The sequence below is a fragment of the Lonchura striata genome, chromosome 7 (assembly GCF_046129695.1).
Source record: "Lonchura striata isolate bLonStr1 chromosome 7, bLonStr1.mat, whole genome shotgun sequence".
NCBI classification, from domain to species: Eukaryota; Metazoa; Chordata; class Aves; order Passeriformes; family Estrildidae; genus Lonchura; species Lonchura striata.
Window position 1 is genome coordinate 39133261 of NC_134609.1, and position 18981 is coordinate 39152241.

Below are 18981 nucleotides of genomic sequence, written 5' to 3' on the forward strand. Positions count from 1 at the left end.
ATCCTTTGTGCCTTTTCCCTGGGAAAGAAAACTCACAGGTCCAGGTTCCTGATGTCAGTTTGTAGGGCTCCCTTGGGTCTATCAGGGCAGCACAATTTTGAGGTGGGGACAACTTTCTTCTGGGGTCCATCCTTCGATATAGGAATTTTTTGCAGTCAGGTCCTGGGCCAGGGACCGCTGGGCACATCCTTTGTCCCATTTCCCTGGGAAAGAAAACTCAGCAGTCCAGGTTCCTGATGTCAGTTTGTAGGGCTCTCTTGGGTCTATCAGGGCAGCACAGGTTTGAGGTGGGGACAACTTGGGTCTACGATCAATCCTTTCATATAAGGATTTTTTGCAGTCAGGTCCTGGGCCAGGGTCCCCTGGGCGCATGCTTTGTCCCTTTTCCCTGGGAAAGAAAACTTACAGGTCCAGGTTCCTGATGTCAGTTTGTAGGGCTCTCTTGGATATATCAGGGCAGCACAAGTTTGAGGTGGGGACAACTTTGGTCTGGGGTCCATCCTTCGATATAGGAATTTTTTGCAGTCAGGTCCTGGGCCAGGGGCCCCTGGGCACATCCTTTGTCCCTTTTCCCTGGGAAAGAAAACTCACCAGTCCAGGTTCCTGATGTCAGTTTGTAGGGCTCCCTTGCGTCTATCAGGGCAGTACAGGTTTGAAGTGGGGAGAACTTTGGTCTGGGGTCCATCCTTCGATATAAGGATTTTTTGCAGTCAGGGCCCAGCCCAGGGCCAGCGGCCCCTGGGCACATCCTTTGTGCCTTTTCCCTGGGAAAGAAAACTCAGAGGTCCAGGTTCCTGATGTCAGTTTGTAGGGTACTCTTGGGTCTATCAGGGCAGCACAGGTTTGAGGTGGGGACAACTTGGGTCTACGATCAATCCTTCGATATAAGGATTTTTTGCAGTCAGGTCCTGGGCCAGGGGTCCCTGGGCACATCCTTTGTCCCTTTTCTCTGGGAAAGAAAACTCACAGGTCTGGGTTCCTGATGTCAGTTTGTAGGGCTCCCTTGGTTCAATCAGGGCAGAACAAGTTTGAGGTGGGGACAACTTTAGTCTGGGGTCCATCCTTCGATATAAGGATTTTTTCCAGTCAGGTCCCGGCCCAGGAGCCCCTGGGCACATGCTTTGTCCCTTTTCCCTTTGAAAGAAAACTCACAGGTCCAGGTTCCTGATGTCAGTTTGTAGGGCTCCCTTGGGTCTATCAGGGCAGCACAAGTTTGCGGTGGGGAAAACTTACTTCTGGGGTCCATCCTTCGATATAGGAATTTTTTGCAGTCAGGTCCCCGGCCAGGGGCCCCTGGGCACACCCTATGGACATTTCCCCTGGGAAAGAAAACTCACAGGTGCAGGTTCCTGATGTCAGTTTGTAGAGCTTCCTTGGGTCTATGAGGGCAGCACAAGTTTGAGGTGGGGACAATTTTGGTCTGGGGTCCATCCTTCGATATAAGGATTTTTTGCAGTCAGGCCCAGCCGAGGGCCAGATGCCCCTGGGCACATCCTTTGTCCCATTTCCCTGGGAAAGAAAACTCAGCAGTCCAGGTTCCTGATGTCAGTTTGTAGGGCTCTCTTGGGTATATCAGGGCAGCACAAGTTTGAGGTGGGGACAACTTTCTTCTGGGGTCCATCCTTCGATATAGGAATTTTTTGCAGTCAGCTCCTGGGCCAGGGGCCCCTGGGCACATCCTTTGTCCCTTTTCCCTGGGAAAGAAAACTCACAGGTCCAGGTTCCTGATGTCAGTTTGTAGGGCTCCCTTGGGTCTATCAGGGCAGCACAAGTTTGAGGTGGGGACAACTTTGGTCTGGGGTCCATCCTTCGATATAAGGATTTTTTGCAGTCAGGTCCTGGGCCAGGGACCCCTGGGCACATCCTTTGTCCCTTTTCCCTGGGAAAGAAAACTCACAGGTCCAGGTTCCTGATGTCAGTTTGTAGGGCTCTCTTGGGTCTATCAGGGCAGCACAAGTTTGAGGTGGGGACAACTTTGGTCTGGGGTCCATCCTTCCATATAAGGATTTTTTGCAGTCAGGTCCAGGGCCAGGGGCCCATGGGCACATGCTTTGTCTCTTTTCCCCTGGAAAGAAAACTCACAGGTCCAGGTTCCTGATGTCAGTTTGTAGGGCTCCCTTGGGTCTATCAGGGCAGCACAAGTTTCAGGTGGGGACAACTTTGGTCTGGGGTCCATCCTTCGATATAAGGATTTTTTGTCAGTCAGGGTCCAGGCCAGGGCCAGGGGCCCCTGGGCACATCCTTTGTGCCTTTTCCCTGGGAAAGAAAACTCACAGGTCCAGGTTCCTGATGTCAGTTTGTAGGGCTCTCTTGGGTCTATCAGGGCAGCACTGGTTTGAGGTGTTGACAACTTGGGTCTACGATCAATCCTTCGATATAAGGATTTTTTGCAGTCAGGGCCTGGGCCAGGGGCCCCTGGGCACATCCTTTGTCCCATTTCCCTGGGAAACAAAACTCACAGGTCCAGGTTCCTGATGTCAGTTTGTAGGGCTCCCTTGGGTCTATCAGGGCAGCACAAGTTTGAGGTGGGGACAACTTTGGTCTGGGGTCCATCCTTCGATATAAGGATTTTTTGCAGTCAGGCCCAGCCGAGGGCCAGGGGCCTCTGGGCACATCCTTTGTCCCATTTCCCTGGGAAAGAAAACTCAGTAGTCCAGGTTCCTGATGTCAGTTTGTATAGCTCCCTTGGGTCTATCAGGGCAGCACAAGTTTGAGGTGGGGACAACTTTGGTCTGGGGTCCATCCTTCGATATAAGGATTTTTTGCAGTCAGGTCCTGGGCCAGGGGCCCCTGGGCACATGCTTTGTCCCTTTTTCCTTGGAAAGAAAACTCACAGGTCCAGGTTCCTGATGTCAGTTTGTAGGGCTCCCTTGGGTCTATCAGGGCAGCACAAGTTTGAGGTGGGGACAACTTTGGTCTGGGGTCCATCCTTCGATATATGGATTTTTTCCAGTCAGGTCCCAGCCCAGTGGCCCCTGAGCACATCCTTTGGACATTTTCCCTGGGAAAGAAAACTCACAGGTCCAGGTTCCTGATGTCAGTTTGTAGGGCTCCCTTGGGTCTATCAGGGCAGCACAAGTTTGTGGTGGGGACAACTTCCTTCTGGGGTCCATCCTTCGATATAAGGATTTTTTGCAGTCAGGTCCAGGGCCAGGGGCCCATGGGCACATGCTTTGTCTCTTTTCCCCTGGAAAGAAAACTCACAGGTCCAGGTTCCTGATGTCAGTTTGTAGGGCTCCCTTGGGTCTATCAGGGCAGCACAAGTTTGAGGTGGGGACAACTTTGGTCTGGGGTCCATCCTTCGATATAAGGATTTTTTGTCAGTCAGGGCCCAGGCCAGGGCCAGGGGCCCCTGGGCACATCCTTTGTGCCTTTTCCCTGGGAAAGAAAACTCACAGGTCCAGGTTCCTGATGTCAGTTTGTAGGGCTCTCTTGGGTCTATCAGGGCAGCACTGGTTTGAGGTGTTGACAACTTGGGTCTACGATCAATCCTTCGATATAAGGATTTTTTGCAGTCAGGGCCTGGGCCAGGGGCCCCTGGGCACATCCTTTGTCCCATTTCCCTGGGAAAGAGAACTCACAGGTCCAGGTTCCTGATGTCAGTTTGTAGGGCTCCCTTGGGTCTATCAGGGCAGCACAAGTTTGAGGTGGGGACAACTTTGGTCTGGGGTCCATCCTTCGATATAAGGATTTTTTGCAGTCAGGCCCAGCCGAGGGCCAGGGGCCTCTGGGCACATCCTTTGTCCCATTTCCCTGGGAAAGAAAACTCAGCAGTCCAGGTTCCTGATGTCAGTTTGTATAGCTCCCTTGGGTCTATCAGGGCAGCACAAGTTTGAGGTGGGGACAACTTTGGTCTGGGGTCCATCCTTCGATATAAGGATTTTTTGCAGTCAGGTCCTGGGCCAGGGGCCCCTGGGCACATGCTTTGTCCCTTTTTCCTTGGAAAGAAAACTCACAGGTCCAGGTTCCTGATGTCAGTTTGTAGGGCTCCCTTGGGTCTATCAGGGCAGCACAAGTTTGAGGTGGGGACAACTTTGGTCTGGGGTCCATCCTTCGATATATGGATTTTTTCCAGTCAGGTCCCAGCCCAGTGGCCCCTGAGCACATCCTTTGTCCCTTTTCCCTGGGAAAGAAAACTCACAGGTCCAGGTTCCTGATGTCAGTTTGTAGGGCTCCCTTGGGTCTATCAGGGCAGCACAAGTTTGTGGTGGGGACAACTTTGGTCTGGGGTCCATCCTTCGATATAAGGATTTTTTGCAGTCAGGGCCCAGCCCAGGGCCAGGGGCCCCTGGGCACATCCTTTGTGCCTTTTCCCTGGGAAAGAAAACTCACAGGTCCAGGTTCCTGATGTCAGTTTGTAGGGCTCTCTTGGGTCTATCAGGGCAGCACAGGTTTGAAGTGGGGACAACTTGGGTCTACGATCAATCCTTCGATATAAGGATTTTTTGCAGTCAGGTCCTGGGCCAGGGGCCCCTGGGCACATCCTTTGTCCCTTTTCTCTGGGAAAGAAAATTCACAGGTCTGGGTTCCTGATGTCAGTTTGTAGGGCTCCCTTGGTTCAATCAGGGCAGAACAAGTTTGAGGTGGGGACAACTTTGGTCTGGGGTCCATCCTTCGATATAAGGATTTTTTCCAGTCAGGTCCCGGCCCAGGAGCCCCTGGGCACATCCTTTGTCCCATTTCCCTTGGAAAGAAAACTCACAGGTCCAGGTTCCTGATGTCAGTTTGTAGGGCTCCCTTGGGTCTATCAGGGCAGCACAAGTTTGCGGTGGGGAAAACTTACTTCTGGGGTCCATCCTTCGATATAGGAATTTTTTGCAGTCAGGTCCCCGGCCAGGGGCCCCTGGGCACACCCTTTGGACATTTCCCCTGGGAAAGAAAACTCACAGGTGCAGGTTCCTGATGTCAGTTTGTAGAGCTGCCTTGGGTCTATCAGGGCAGCACAAGTTTGAGGTGGGGACAACTTTGGTCTGGGGTCCATCCTTCGATATAAGGATTTTTTGAAGTCAGGCCCAGCCGAGGGCCAGGGGCCTCTGGGCACATCCTTTGTCCCATTTCCCTGGGAAAGAAAACTCACAGGTCCAGGTTCCTGATGTCAGTTTGTAGGGCTCCCTTGGGTCTATCAGGGCAGCACAAGTTTGTGGTGGGGACAGCTTTCTTCTGGGGTCCATCCTTCCATATAAGGATTTTTTGCAGTCAGGTCCAGGGCCAGGGGCCCATGGGCATATGCTTTGTCTCTTTTCCCCTGGAAAGAAAACTCACAGGTCCAGGTTCCTGATGTCAGTTTGTAGGGCTCCCTTGGGTTTATCCGGGCAGCAGAAGTTTCAGGTGGGGACAACTTTGGTCTGGGGTCCATCCTTCGATATAAGGATTTTTTGTCAGTCAGGTCCCAGGCCAGGGCCAGGGGCCCCTCGGCACATCCTTTGTGCCTTTTCCCTGGGAAAGAATACTCACAGGTCCAGGTTCCTGATGTCAGTTTGTAGGGCTCTCTTGGGTCTATCAGGGCAGCACAGGTTTGAGGTGTTGACAACTTGGGTCTACGATCAATCCTTCGATATAAGGATTTTTTGCAGTCAGGTCCTGGGCCAGGGGCCCCTGGGCACATCCTTTGTCCCTTTTCTCTGGGAAAGAAAACTCACAGGTCCAGGTTCCTGATGTCAGTTTGTAGGGCTCTCTTGGGTATATCAGGGCAGCACAAGTTTGAGGTGGGGACAACTTCCTTCTGGGGTCCATCCTTCGATATAGGAATTTTTTGCAGTCAGGTCCTGGGCCAGGGGCCCCTGGGCACATCCTTTGTCCCTTTTCCCTGGGAAAGAAAACTCACAGGTCCAGGTTCCTGATGTCAGTTTGTAGGGCTCCCTTGGGTCTATCAGGGCAGCACAAGTTTGAGGTGGGGACAACTTTGGTCTGGGGTCCATCCTTCGATATAAGGATTTTTTGCAGTCAGGTCCTGGGCCAGGGACCCCTGGGCGGATCCTTTGTCCCTTTTCCCTGGGAAAGAAAACTCACAGGTCCAGGTTCCTGATGTCAGTTTGTAGGGCTCTCTTGGGTCTATCCGGGCAGCACAAGTTTGAGGTGGGGACAACTTTCGTCTGGGGTCCATCCTTCGCTATATGGATTTTTTGAAGTCAGGCCCAGCCGAGGGCCAGGGGCCTCTGGGGACATCCTTTGTCCCATTTCCCTGGGAAAGAAAACTCACAGGTCCAGGTTCCTGATGTCAGTTTGTAGGGCTCCCTTGGGTCTATCAGGGCAGCACAAGTTTGTGGTGGGGACAGCTTTCTTCTGGGGTCCATCCTTCCATATAAGGATTTTTTGCAGTCAGGTCCAGGGCCAGGGGCCCATGGGCATATGCTTTGTCTCTTTTCCCCTGGAAAGAAAACTCACAGGTCCAGGTTCCTGATGTCAGTTTGTAGGGCTCCCTTGGGTTTATCAGGGCAGCAGAAGTTTCAGGTGGGGACAACTTTGGTCTGGGGTCCATCCTTCGATATAAGGATTTTTTGTCAGTCAGGTCCCAGGCCAGGGCCAGGGGTCCCTCGGCACATCCTTTGTGCCTTTTCCCTGGGAAAGAAAACTCAAGGTCCAGTTTCCTGATGTCAGTTTGTAGGGCTCCCTTGGGTCTATCAGGGCAGCACAGGTTTGAGGTGTTGACAACTTGGGTCTACGATCAATCCTTCGATATAAGGATTTTTTGCAGTCAGGTCCTGGGCCAGGGGCCCCTGGGCACATCCTTTGTCCCTTTTCTCTGGGAAAGAAAACTCACAGGTCCAGGTTCCTGATGTCAGTTTGTAGGGCTCCCTTGGGTCTATCAGGGCAGCACAAGTTTGAGGTGGGGACAACTTTGGTCTGGGGTCCATCCTTCGATATAGGAATTTTTTGCAGTCAGGTCCTGGGCCAGGGGCCCCTGGGCACATCCTTTGTGCCTTTTCCCTGGGAAAGAAAACTCACAGGTCCAGGTTCCTGATGTCAGTTTGTAGGGCTCCCTTGGGTCTATCAGGGCAGCACAAGTTTGAGGTGGGGACAACTTCCTTCTGGGGTCCATCCTTCGATATAAGGATTTTTTGCAGTCAGGTCCTGGGCCAGGGGCCCCTGGGCACATCCTTTGTCCCTTTTCTCTGGGAAAGAAAACTCACAGGTCCAGGTTCCTGATGTCAGTTTGTAGGGCTCCCTTGGGTCTATCAGGGCAGCACAATTTTGAGGTGGGGACAACTTTGGTCTGGGGTCCATCCTTCGATATAAGGATTTTTTGCAGTCAGGTCCTGGGCCAGGGACCCCTGGGCGGATCCTTTGTCCCTTTTCCCTGGGAAAGAAAACTCACAGGTCCAGGTTCCTGATGTCAGTTTGTAGGGCTCTCTTGGGTCTATCCGGGCAGCACAAGTTTGAGGTGGGGACAACTTTGGTCTGGGGTCCATCCTTCCATATAAGGATTTTTTGCAGTCAGGTCCAGGGCCCGGGGCCCATGGGCACATGCTTTGTCTCTTTTCCCCTGGAAAGAAAACTCACAGGTCCAGGTTCCTGATGTCAGTTTGTAGGGCTCCCTTGGGTCTATCAGGGCAGCAGAAGTTTCAGGTGGGGACAACTTTGGTCTGGGGTCCATCCTTCGATATAAGGATTTTTTGTCAGTCAGGTCCCAGGCCAGGGCCAGGGGCCCCTGGGCACATCCTTTGTGCCTTTTCCCTTGGAAAGAAAACTCACAGGTCCAGGTTCCTGATGTCAGTTTGTAGGGCTCCCTTGGGTCTATCAGGGCAGCACAAGTTTGAGGTGGGGACAACTTTGGTCTGGGGTCCATCCTTCGATATAAGGATTTTTTGCAGTCAGGTCCTGGGCCAGGGGCCCCTGGGCACATGCTTTGTCCCTTTTCCCTTGGAAAGAAAACTCACAGGTTCAGGTTCCTGATGTCAGTTTGTAGGGCTCCCTTGGGTCTATCAGGGCAGCACAAGTTTGAGGTGGGGACAACTTTGGTCTGGGGTCCATCCTTCGATATAAGGATTTTTTGCAGTCAGGCCCAGCCGAGGGCCAGGGGCCTCTGGGCACATCCTTTGTCCCATTTCCCTGGGAAAGAAAACTCAGCAGTCCAGGTTCCTGATGTCAGTTTTTATAGCTCCCTTGGGTCTATCAGGGCAGCACAAGTTTGAGGTGGGGACAACTTTGGTCTGGGGTCCATCCTTCGATATAAGGATTTTTTGAAGTCAGGCCCAGCCGAGGGCCAGGGGCCTCTGGGCACATCCTTTGTGCCTTTTCCCTGGGAAAGAAAACTCACAGGTCCAGGTTCCTGATGTCAGTTTGTAGGGCTCTCTTGGGTCTATCAGGGCAGCACAGGTTTGAGGTGTTGACAACTTGGGTCTACGATCAATCCTTCGATATAAGGATTTTTTGCAGTCAGGTCCTGGGCCAGGGGCCCCTGGGCACATCCTTTGTCCCTTTTCTCTGGGAAAGAAAACTCACAGGTCCAGGTTCCTGATGTCAGTTTGTAGGGCTCTCTTGGGTATATCAGGGCAGCACAAGTTTGAGGTGGGGACAACTTTGGTCTGGGGTCCATCCTTCGATATAGGAATTTTTTGCAGTCAGGTCCTGGGCCAGGGGCCCCTGGGCACATCCTTTGTCCCTTTTCCCTGGGAAAGAAAACTCACAGGTCCAGGTTCCTGATGTCAGTTTGTAGGGCTCCCTTGGGTCTATCAGGGCAGCACAAGTTTGAGGTGGGGACAACTTTGGTCTGGGGTCCATCCTTCGATATAAGGATTTTTTGCAGTTAGGTCCTGGGCCAGGGACCCCTGGGCGGATCCTTTGTCCCTTTACCCTGGGAAAGAAAACTCACAGGTCCAGGTTCCTGATGTCAGTTTGTAGGGCTCTCTTGGGTCTATCCGGGCAGCACAAGTTTGAGGTGGGGACAACTTTGGTCTGGGGTCCATCCTTCCATATAAGGATTTTTTGCAGTCAGGTCCAGGGCCCGGGGCCCATGGGCACATGCTTTGTCTCTTTTCCCCTGGAAAGAAAACTCACAGGTCCAGGTTCCTGATGTCAGTTTGTAGGGCTCCCTTGGGTCTATCAGGGCAGCAGAAGTTTCAGGTGGGGACAACTTTGGTCTGGGGTCCATCCTTCGATATAAGGATTTTTTGTCAGTCAGGGCCCAGGCCAGGGCCAGGGGCCCCTGGGCACATCCTTTGTGCCTTTTCCCTGGGAAAGAAAACTCACAGGTCCAGGTTCCTGATGTCAGTTTGTAGGGCTCTCTTGGGTCTATCAGGGCAGCACAGGTTTGAGGTGTTGACAACATGGGTCTACGATCAATCCTTCGATATAAGGATTTTTTGCAGTCAGGTCCTGGGCCAGGGGCCCCTGGGCACATCCTTTGTCCCTTTTCCCTGGGAAAGAAAACTCACAGGTCCAGGTTCCTGATGTCAGTTTGTAGGGCTCCCTTGGGTCTATCAGGGCAGCACAGGTTTGAGGTGTTGACAACATGGGTCTACGATCAATCCTTCGATATAAGGATTTTTTGCAGTCAGGTCCTGGGCCAGGGGCCCCTGGGCACATCCTTTGTCCCTTTTCCCTGGGAAAGAAAACTCAGCAGTCCAGGTTCCTGATGTCAGTTTGTAGGGCTCCCGTGGGTCTATCAGGGCAGCACAAGTTTGAGGTGGGGACAACTTTGGTCTGGGGTCCATCCTTCGATATAAGGATTTTTTGCAGTCAGGTCCTGGGCCATGGGCCCCTGGGCACATCCTTTGTCCCATTTCCCTGGGAAAGAAAATTCACAGGTCCAGGTTCCTGATGTCAGTTTGTAGGGCTCCCTTGGGTCTATCAGGGCAGCACAAGTTTGAGGTGGGGACAACTTTGGTCTGGGGTCCATCCTTCGATATATGGATTTTTTCCAGTCAGGTCCCAGCCCAGGGGCCCCTGGGCACATCCTTTTGACATTTTCCCTGGGAAAGAAAACTCACAGGTCCAGGTTCCTGATGTCAGTTTGTAGGGCTCCCTTGGGTCTATCAGGGCAGCACAAGTTTGTGGTGGGGACAACTTTGGTCTGGGGTCCATCCTTCCATATAAGGATTTTTTGCAGTCAGGTCCAGGGCCAGGGGCCCATGGGCACATGCTTTGTCTCTTTTCCCTGGAAAGAAAACTCACAGGTCCAGGTTCCTGATGTCAGTTTGTAGGGCTCCCTTGGGTTTATCAGGGCAGCAGAAGTTTCAGGTGGGGACAACTTTGGTCTGGGGTCCATCCTTTGATATAAGGATTTTTTGTCAGTCAGGGCCCAGGCCAGGGCCAGGGGCCCCTGGGCACATCCTTTGCCATTTTCCCTGGGAAAGAAAACTCACAGGTCCAGGTTCCTGATGTCAGTTTGTAGGGCTCTCTTGGGTCTATCAGGGCAGCACAGGTTTGAGGTGTTGACAACTTGGGTCTACGATCAATCCTTCGATATAAGGATTTTTTGCAGTCAGGTCGTGGTCCAGGGGCCCCTGGGCACATCCTTTGTCCCTTTTCTCTGGGAAAGAAAACTCACAGGTCCAGGTTCCTGATGTCAGTTTGTAGGGCTCTCTTGGGTATATCAGGGCAGCACAAGTTTGAGGTGGGGACAACTTCCTTCTGGGGTCCATCCTTCGATATAGGAATTTTTTGCAGTCAGGTCCTGGGCCAGGGGCCCCTGGGCACATCCTTTGTCCCTTTTCGCTGGGAAAGAAAACTCACAGGTCCAGGTTCCTGATGTCAGTTTGTAGGGCTCCCTTGGGTCTATCAGGGCAGCACAAGTTTGAGGTGGGGACAACTTGGGTCTACGATCCATCCTTCGATATAAGGATTTTTTGCAGTCAGGTCCTGGGCCAGGGGCCCCTGGGCACATCCTTTGTCCCTTTTCCCTGGGAAAGAAAACTCACAGGTCCAGGTTCCTGATGTCAGTTTGTAGGGCTCCCTTGGGTCTATCAGGGCAGCACAAGTTTGAGGTGGGGACAACTTTGGTCTGGGGTCCATCCTTCGATATAAGGATTTTTTGCAGTCAGGCCCAGCCGAGGGCCAGGGGCCTCTGGGCGGATCCTTTGTCCCTTTTCCCTGGGAAAGAAAACTCACAGGTCCAGGTTCCTGATGTCAGTTTGTAGGGCTCCCTTGGGTCTATCAGGGCAGCACAATTTTGAGGTGGGGACAACTTTGGTCTGGGGTCCATCCTTCGATATAAGGATTTTTTGCAGTCAGGTCCTGGGCCAGGGACTCCTGGGCGGATCCTTTGTCCCTTTTCCCTGGGAAAGAAAACTCACAGGTCCAGGTTCCTGATGTCAGTTTGTAGGGCTCTCTTGGGTCTATCCGGGCAGCACAAGTTTGAGGTGGGGACAACTTTGGTCTGGGGTCCATCCTTCCATATAAGGATTTTTTGCAGTCAGGTCCAGGGCCCGGGGCCCATGGGCACATGCTTTGTCTCTTTTCCCCTGGAAAGAAAACTCACAGGTCCAGGTTCCTGATGTCAGTTTGTAGGGCTCCCTTGGGTCTATCAGGGCAGCACAAGTTTGAGGTGGGGACAACTTTGGTCTGGGGTCCATCCTTCGATATAAGGATTTTTTGCAGTCAGGCCCAGCCGAGGGCCAGGGGCCTCTGGGCACATCCTTTGTCCGATTTCCCTGGGAAAGAAAACTCAGCAGTCCAGGTTCCTGATGTCAGTTTTTATAGCTCCCTTGGGTCTATCAGGGCAGCACAAGTTTGAGGTGGGGACAACTTTGGTCTGGGGTCCATCCTTCGATATAAGGATTTTTTGAAGTCAGGCCCAGCCGAGGGCCAGGGGCCTCTGGGCACATCCTTTGTGCCTTTTCCCTGGGAAAGAAAACTCACAGGTCCAGGTTCCTGATGTCAGTTTGTAGGGCTCTCTTGGGTCTATCAGGGCAGCACAGGTTTGAGGTGTTGACAACTTGGGTCTACGATCAATCCTTCGATATAAGGATTTTTTGCAGTCAGGTCCTGGGCCAGGGGCCCCTGGGCACATCCTTTGTCCCTTTTCTCTGGGAAAGAAAACTCACAGGTCCAGGTTCCTGATGTCAGTTTGTAGGGCTCTCTTGGGTATATCAGGGCAGCACAAGTTTGAGGTGGGGACAACTTCCTTCTGGGGTCCATCCTTCGATATAGGAATTTTTTGCAGTCAGGTCCTGGGCCAGGGGCCCCTGGGCACATCCTTTGTCCCTTTTCCCTGGGAAAGAAAACTCACAGGTCCAGGTTCCTGATGTCAGTTTGTAGGGCTCCCTTGGGTCTATCAGGGCAGCACAAGTTTGAGGTGGGGACAACTTTGGTCTGGGGTCCATCCTTCGATATAAGGATTTTTTGCAGTCAGGTCCTGGGCCAGGGACCCCTGGGCGGATCCTTTGTCCATTTTCCCTGGGAAAGAAAACTCACAGGTCCAGGTTCCTGATGTCAGTTTGTAGGGCTCTCTTGGGTCTATCCGGGCAGCACAAGTTTGAGGTGGGGACAACTTTGGTCTGGGGTCCATCCTTCGATATAAGGATTTTTTGAAGTCAGGCCCAGCCGAGGGCCAGGGGCCTCTGGGCACATCCTTTGTCCCATTACCCTGGGAAAGAAAACTCAGCAGTCCAGGTTCCTGATGTCAGTTTGTAGGGCTCCCTTGGGTCTATCAGGGCAGCACAAGTTTGTGGTGGGGACAGCTTTCTTCTGGGGTCCATCCTTCCATATAAGGATTTTTTGCAGTCAGGTCCAGGGCCAGGGGCCCATGGGCATATGCTTTGTCTCTTTTCCCCTGGAAAGAAAACTCACAGGTCCAGGTTCCTGATGTCAGTTTGTAGGGCTCCCTTGGGTTTATCAGGGCAGCAGAAGTTTCAGGTGGGGACAACTTTGGTCTGGAATCCATCCTTCGATATAAGGATTTTTTGTCAGTCAGGTCCCAGGCCAGGGCCAGGGGCCCCTGGGCACATCCTTTGTCCCTTTTCTCTGGGAAAGAAAACTCACAGGTCCAGGTTCCTGATGTCAGTTTGTAGGGCTCTCTTGGGTATATCAGGGCAGCACAAGTTTGAGGTGGGGACAACTTTGGTCTGGGGTCCATCCTTCGATATAGGAATTTTTTGCAGTCAGCTCCCAGTCCTGGGCTCCCTGGGCACATCCTTTGTCCGTTTTCCCTTGGAAAGAAAACTCACAGGTCCAGGTTCCTGATATCAGTTTGTAGGGCTCTCTTGGGACTATCAGGGCAGCACAAGTTTGAGGTGGGGACAACTTTGGTCTGGGGTCCATCCTTCGATATAAGGATTTTTTGCAGTCAGGTCCTGGGCCAGGGACCCCTGGGCGGATCCTTTGTCCCTTTTCCCTGGGAAAGAAAACTCACAGGTCCAGGTTCCTGATGTCAGTTTGTAGGGCTCTCTTGGGTCTATCCGGGCAGCACAAGTTTGAGGTGGGGACAACTTTGGTCTGGGGTCCATCCTTCCATATAAGGATTTTTTGCAGTCAGGTCCAGGGCCCGGGGCCCATGGGCACATGCTTTGTCTCTTTTCCCCTGGAAAGTAAACTCACAGGTCCAGGTTCCTGATGTCAGTTTGTAGGGCTCCCTTGGGTCTATCAGGGCAGCACAAGTTTCAGGTGGGGACAACTTTGGTCTGGGGTCCATCCTTCGATATAAGGATTTTTTGTCAGTCAGGGCCAGGGCCAGGGGCCCCTGGGCACATCCTTTGCCATTTTCCCTGGGAAAGAAAACTCACAGGTCCAGGTTCCTGATGTCAGTTTGTAGGGCTCTCTTGGGTCTATCAGGGCAGCACAGGTTTGAGGTGTTGACAACTTGGGTCTACGATCAATCCTTCGATATAAGGATTTTTTGCAGTCAGGTCGTGGTCCAGGGGCCCCTGGGCACATCCTTTGTCCCTTTTCTCTGGGAAAGAAAACTCACAGGTCCAGGTTCCTGATGTCAGTTTGTAGGGCTCTCTTGGGTATATCAGGGCAGCACAAGTTTGAGGTGGGGACAACTTCCTTCTGGGGTCCATCCTTCGATATAGGAATTTTTTGCAGTCAGGTCCTGGGCCAGGGGCCCCTGGGCACATCCTTTGTCCCTTTTCGCTGGGAAAGAAAACTCACAGGTCCAGGTTCCTGATGTCAGTTTGTAGGGCTCTCTTGGGTCTATCAGGGCAGCACAGGTTTGAGGTGTTGACAACTTGGGTCTACGATCAATCCTTCGATATAAGGATTTTTTGCAGTCAGGTCCTGGGCCAGGGGCCCCTGGGCACATCCTTTGTCCCTTTTCTCTGGGAAAGAAAACTCACAGGTCCAGGTTCCTGATGTCAGTTTGTAGGGCTCTCTTGGGTATATCAGGGCAGCACAAGTTTGAGGTGGGGACAACTTCCTTCTGGGGTCCATCCTTCGATATAGGAATTTTTTGCAGTCAGGTCCTGGGCCAGGGGCCCCTGGGCACATCCTTTGTCCCTTTTCCCTGGGAAAGAAAACTCACAGGTCCAGGTTCCTGATGTCAGTTTGTAGGGCTCCCTTGGGTCTATCAGGGCAGCACAAGTTTGAGGTGGGGACAACTTTGGTCTGGGGTCCATCCTTCGATATAAGGATTTTTTGCAGTCAGGTCCTGGGCCAGGGACCCCTGGCCGGATCCTTTGTCCCTTTTCCCTGGGAAAGAAAACTCACAGGTCCAGGTTCCTGATGTCAGTTTGTAGGGCTCCCTTGGGTCTATCCGGGCAGCACAAGTTTGAGGTGGGGACAACTTTGGTCTGGGGTCCATCCTTCGATATAAGGATTTTTTGAAGTCAGGCCCAGCCGAGGGCCAGGGGCCTCTGGGCACATCCTTTGTCCCATTACCCTGGGAAAGAAAACTCAGCAGTCCAGGTTCCTGATGTCAGTTTGTAGGGCTCCCTTGGGTCTATCAGGGCAGCACAAGTTTGTGGTGGGGACAGCTTTCTTCTGGGGTCCATCCTTCCATATAAGGATTTTTTGCAGTCAGGTCCAGGGCCAGGGGCCCATGGGCATATGCTTTGTCTCTTTTCCCCTGGAAAGAAAACTCACAGGTCCAGGTTCCTGATGTCAGTTTGTAGGGCTCCCTTGGGTTTATCAGGGCAGCAGAAGTTTCAGGTGGGGACAACTTTGGTCTGGAATCCATCCTTCGATATAAGGATTTTTTGTCAGTCAGGTCCCAGGCCAGGGCCAGGGGCCCCTGGGCACATCCTTTGTCCCTTTTCTCTGGGAAAGAAAACTCACAGGTCCAGGTTCCTGATGTCAGTTTGTAGGGCTCTCTTGGGTATATCAGGGCAGCACAAGTTTGAGGTGGGGACAACTTTGGTCTGGGGTCCATCCTTCGATATAGGAATTTTTTGCAGTCAGGTCCTGGGCCAGGGGCCCCTGGGCACATCCTTTGTCCCTTTTCCCTGGCAAAGAAAACTCACAGGTCCAGGTTCCTGATGTCAGTTTGTAGGGCTCCCTTGGGTCTATCAGGGCAGCACAAGTTTGAGGTGGGGACAACTTTGGTCTGGGGTCCATCCTTCGATATAAGGATTTTTTGCAGTCAGGTCCTGGGCCAGGGACCCCTGGGCGGATCCTTTGTCCCTTTTCCCTGGGAAAGAAAACTCACAGGTCCAGGTTCCTGATGTCAGTTTGTAGGGCTCTCTTGGGTCTATCCGGGCAGCACAAGTTTGAGGTGGGGACAACTTTGGTCTGGGGTCCATCCTTCCATATAAGGATTTTTTGCAGTCAGGTCCAGGGCCCGGGGCCCATGGGCACATGCTTTGTCTCTTTAACCCTGGAAAGAAAACTCACAGGTCCAGGTTCCTGATGTCAGTTTGTAGGGCTCCCTTGGGTCTATCAGGGCAGCACAAGTTTCAGGTGGGGACAACTTTGGTCTGGGGTCCATCCTTCGATATAAGGATTTTTTGTCAGTCAGGGCCCAGGCCAGGGCCAGGGGCCCCTGGGCACATCCTTTGTGCCTTTTCCCTGGGAAAGAAAACTCACAGGTCCAGGTTCCTGATGTCAGTTTGTAGGGCTCTCTTGGGTCTATCAGGGCAGCACAGGTTTGAGGTGTTGACAACATGGGTCTACGATCAATCCTTCGATATAAGGATTTTTTGCAGTCAGGTCCTGGGCCAGGGGCCCCTGGGCACATCCTTTGTCCCTTTTCCCTGGGAAAGAAAACTCACAGGTCCAGGTTCCTGATGTCAGTTTGTAGGGCTCCCTTGGGTCTATCAGGGCAGCACAGGTTTGAGGTGTTGACAACATGGGTCTACGATCAATCCTTCTATATAAGAATTTTTTGCAGTCAGGTCCTGGGCCAGGGGCCCCTGGGCACATCCTTTGTCCCTTTTCCCTGGGAAAGAAAACTCAGCAGTCCAGGTTCCTGATGTCAGTTTGTATAGCTCCCTTGGGTCTATCAGGGCAGCACAAGTTTGAGGTGGGGACAACTTTGGTCTGGGGTCCATCCTTCGATATAAGGATTTTTTGCAGTCAGGTCGTGGTCCAGGGGCCCCTGGGCACATCCTTTGTCCCTTTTCTCTGGGAAAGAAAACTCACAGGTCCAGGTTCCTGATGTCAGTTTGTAGGGCTCTCTTGGGTATATCAGGGCAGCACAAGTTTGAGGTGGGGACAACTTCCTTCTGGGGTCCATCCTTCGATATAGGAATTTTTTGCAGTCAGGTCCTGGGCCAGGGGCCCCTGGGCACATCCTTTGTCCCTTTTCGCTGGGAAAGAAAACTCACAGGTCCAGGTTCCTGATGTCAGTTTGTAGGGCTCCCTTGGGTCTATCAGGGCAGCACAAGTTTGAGGTGGGGACAACTTGGGTCTACGATCCATCCTTCGATATAAGGATTTTTTGCAGTCAGGTCCTGGGCCAGGGGCCCCTGGGCACATCCTTTGTCCCTTTTCCCTGGGAAAGAAAACTCACAGGTCCAGGTTCCTGATGTCAGTTTGTAGGGCTCCCTTGGGTCTATCAGGGCAGCACAAGTTTGAGGTGGGGACAACTTTGGTCTGGGGTCCATCCTTCGATATAAGGATTTTTTGCAGTCAGGCCCAGCCGAGGGCCAGGGGCCTCTGGGCGGATCCTTTGTCCCATTTCCCTGGGAAAGAAAACTCAGCAGTCCAGGTTCCTGATGTCAGTTTGTAGGGCTCCCTTGGGTCTATCAGGGCAGCACAAGTTTGAGGTGGGGACAACTTTGGTCTGGGGTCCATCCTTCGATATAAGGATTTTTTGCAGTCAGGTCCTGGGCCAGGGGCCCCTGGGCACAGGCTTTGTCCCTTTTCCCTTGGAAAGAAAACTCACAGGTCCAGGTTCCTGATGTCAGTTTGTAGGGCTCCCTTGGGTCTATCAGGGTAGCACAAGTTTGAGATGGGGACAACTTTGCTCTGGGTTCCATCGTTCGATATAAGGATTTTTTCTAGTCAGGTCCCGGCCCAGGGGCCCCTGGGCACATCCTTTGTCCCTTTTCCCTTGGAAAGAAAACTCACAGGTCCAGGTTCCTGATGTCAGTTTGTAGGGCTCCCTTGGGTCTATCAGGGCAGCACAAGTTTGTGGTGGGGACAACTTCCTTCTGGGGTCCATCCTTCCATATAAGGATTTTTCGCAGTCAGGTCCAGGGCCAGGGGCCCATGGGCACATGCTTTGTCTCTTTTCCCCTGGAAAGAAAACTCACAGGTCCAGGTTCCTGATGTCAGTTTGTAGGGCTCCCTTGGGTTTATCAGGGCAGCAGAAGTTTCAGGTGGGGACAACTTTGGTCTGGGGTCCATCCTTCGATATAAGGATTTTTTGTCAGTCAGGTCCCAGGCCAGGGCCAGGGGCCCCTGGGCACATCCTTTGTCCCTTTTCCCTGGGAAAGAAAACTCACCAGTCCAGGTTCCTGATGTCAGTTTGTAGGGCTCCCTTGCGTCTATCAGGGCAGCACAAGTTTGAGGTGGGGACAACTTTGGTCTGGGGTCCATCCTTCGATATAAGGATTTTTTGCAGTCATGTGCTGGGCCAGGGACCGCTGGGCACATCCTTTGTCCTTTTCCCTGGGAAAGAAAACTCACAGGTCCAGGTTCCTGATGTCAGTTTGTAGGGCTCTCTTGGGTCTATCAGGGCAGCACAAGTTTGAGGTGGGGACAACTTTGGTCTGGGGTCCATCCTTCGATATAAAGATTTCTTGCAGTCAGGTCCCAGCCCTGGAGCCCCTGGGCACATGCTTTGTCCCTTTTCCCTGGGAAAGAAAACTCACAGGTCCAGGTTCCTGATGTCAGTTTGTAAGGCTCTCTTGGGTCTATCAGGGCAGTACAGGTTTGAGGTGGGGAGAACTTTTGTCTGGGGTCCATCCTTCGATATATGGATTTTTTGCAGTCAGGGCCCAGCCCAGGGCCAGGGGCCCCTGGGCACATCCTTTGTGCCTTTTCCCTGGGAAAGAAAACTCAGAGGTCCAGGTTCCTGATGTCAGTTTGTAGGGCTCCCTTGGGTCTATCAGGGCAGCACAGGTTTGAAGTGGGGACAACTTGGGTCTACGATCAATCCTTCGATATAAGGATTTTTTGCAGTCAGGTCCTGGGCCAGGGGCCCCTGGGCACATCCTTTGTCCCTTTTCTCTGGGAAAGAAAATTCACAGGTCTGGGTTCCTGATGTCAGTTTGTAGGGCTCCCTTGGTTCAATCAGGGCAGAACAAGTTTGAGGTGGGGACAACTTTGGTCTGGGGTCCATCCTTCGATATAAGGATTTTTTCCAGTCATGTCCCAGCCCAGGAGCCCCTGGGCACATGCTTTGTCCCTTTTCCCTTGGAAAGAAAACTCAGCAGTCCAGGTTCCTGATGTCAGTTTGTATAGCTCCCTTGGGTCTATCAGGGCAGCACAAGTTTGAGGTGGGGAAAACTTACTTCTGGGGTCCATCCTTCGATATAGGAATTTTTTGCAGTCAGGTCCCCGGCCAGGGGCCCCTGGGCACACCCTTTGGACATTTCCCCTGGGAAAGAAAACTCACAGGTGCAGGTTCCTGATGTCAGTTTGTAGAGCTGCCTTGGGTCTATCAGGGCAGCACAAGTTTGAGGTGGGGACAACTTTGGTCTGGGGTCCATCCTTCGATAT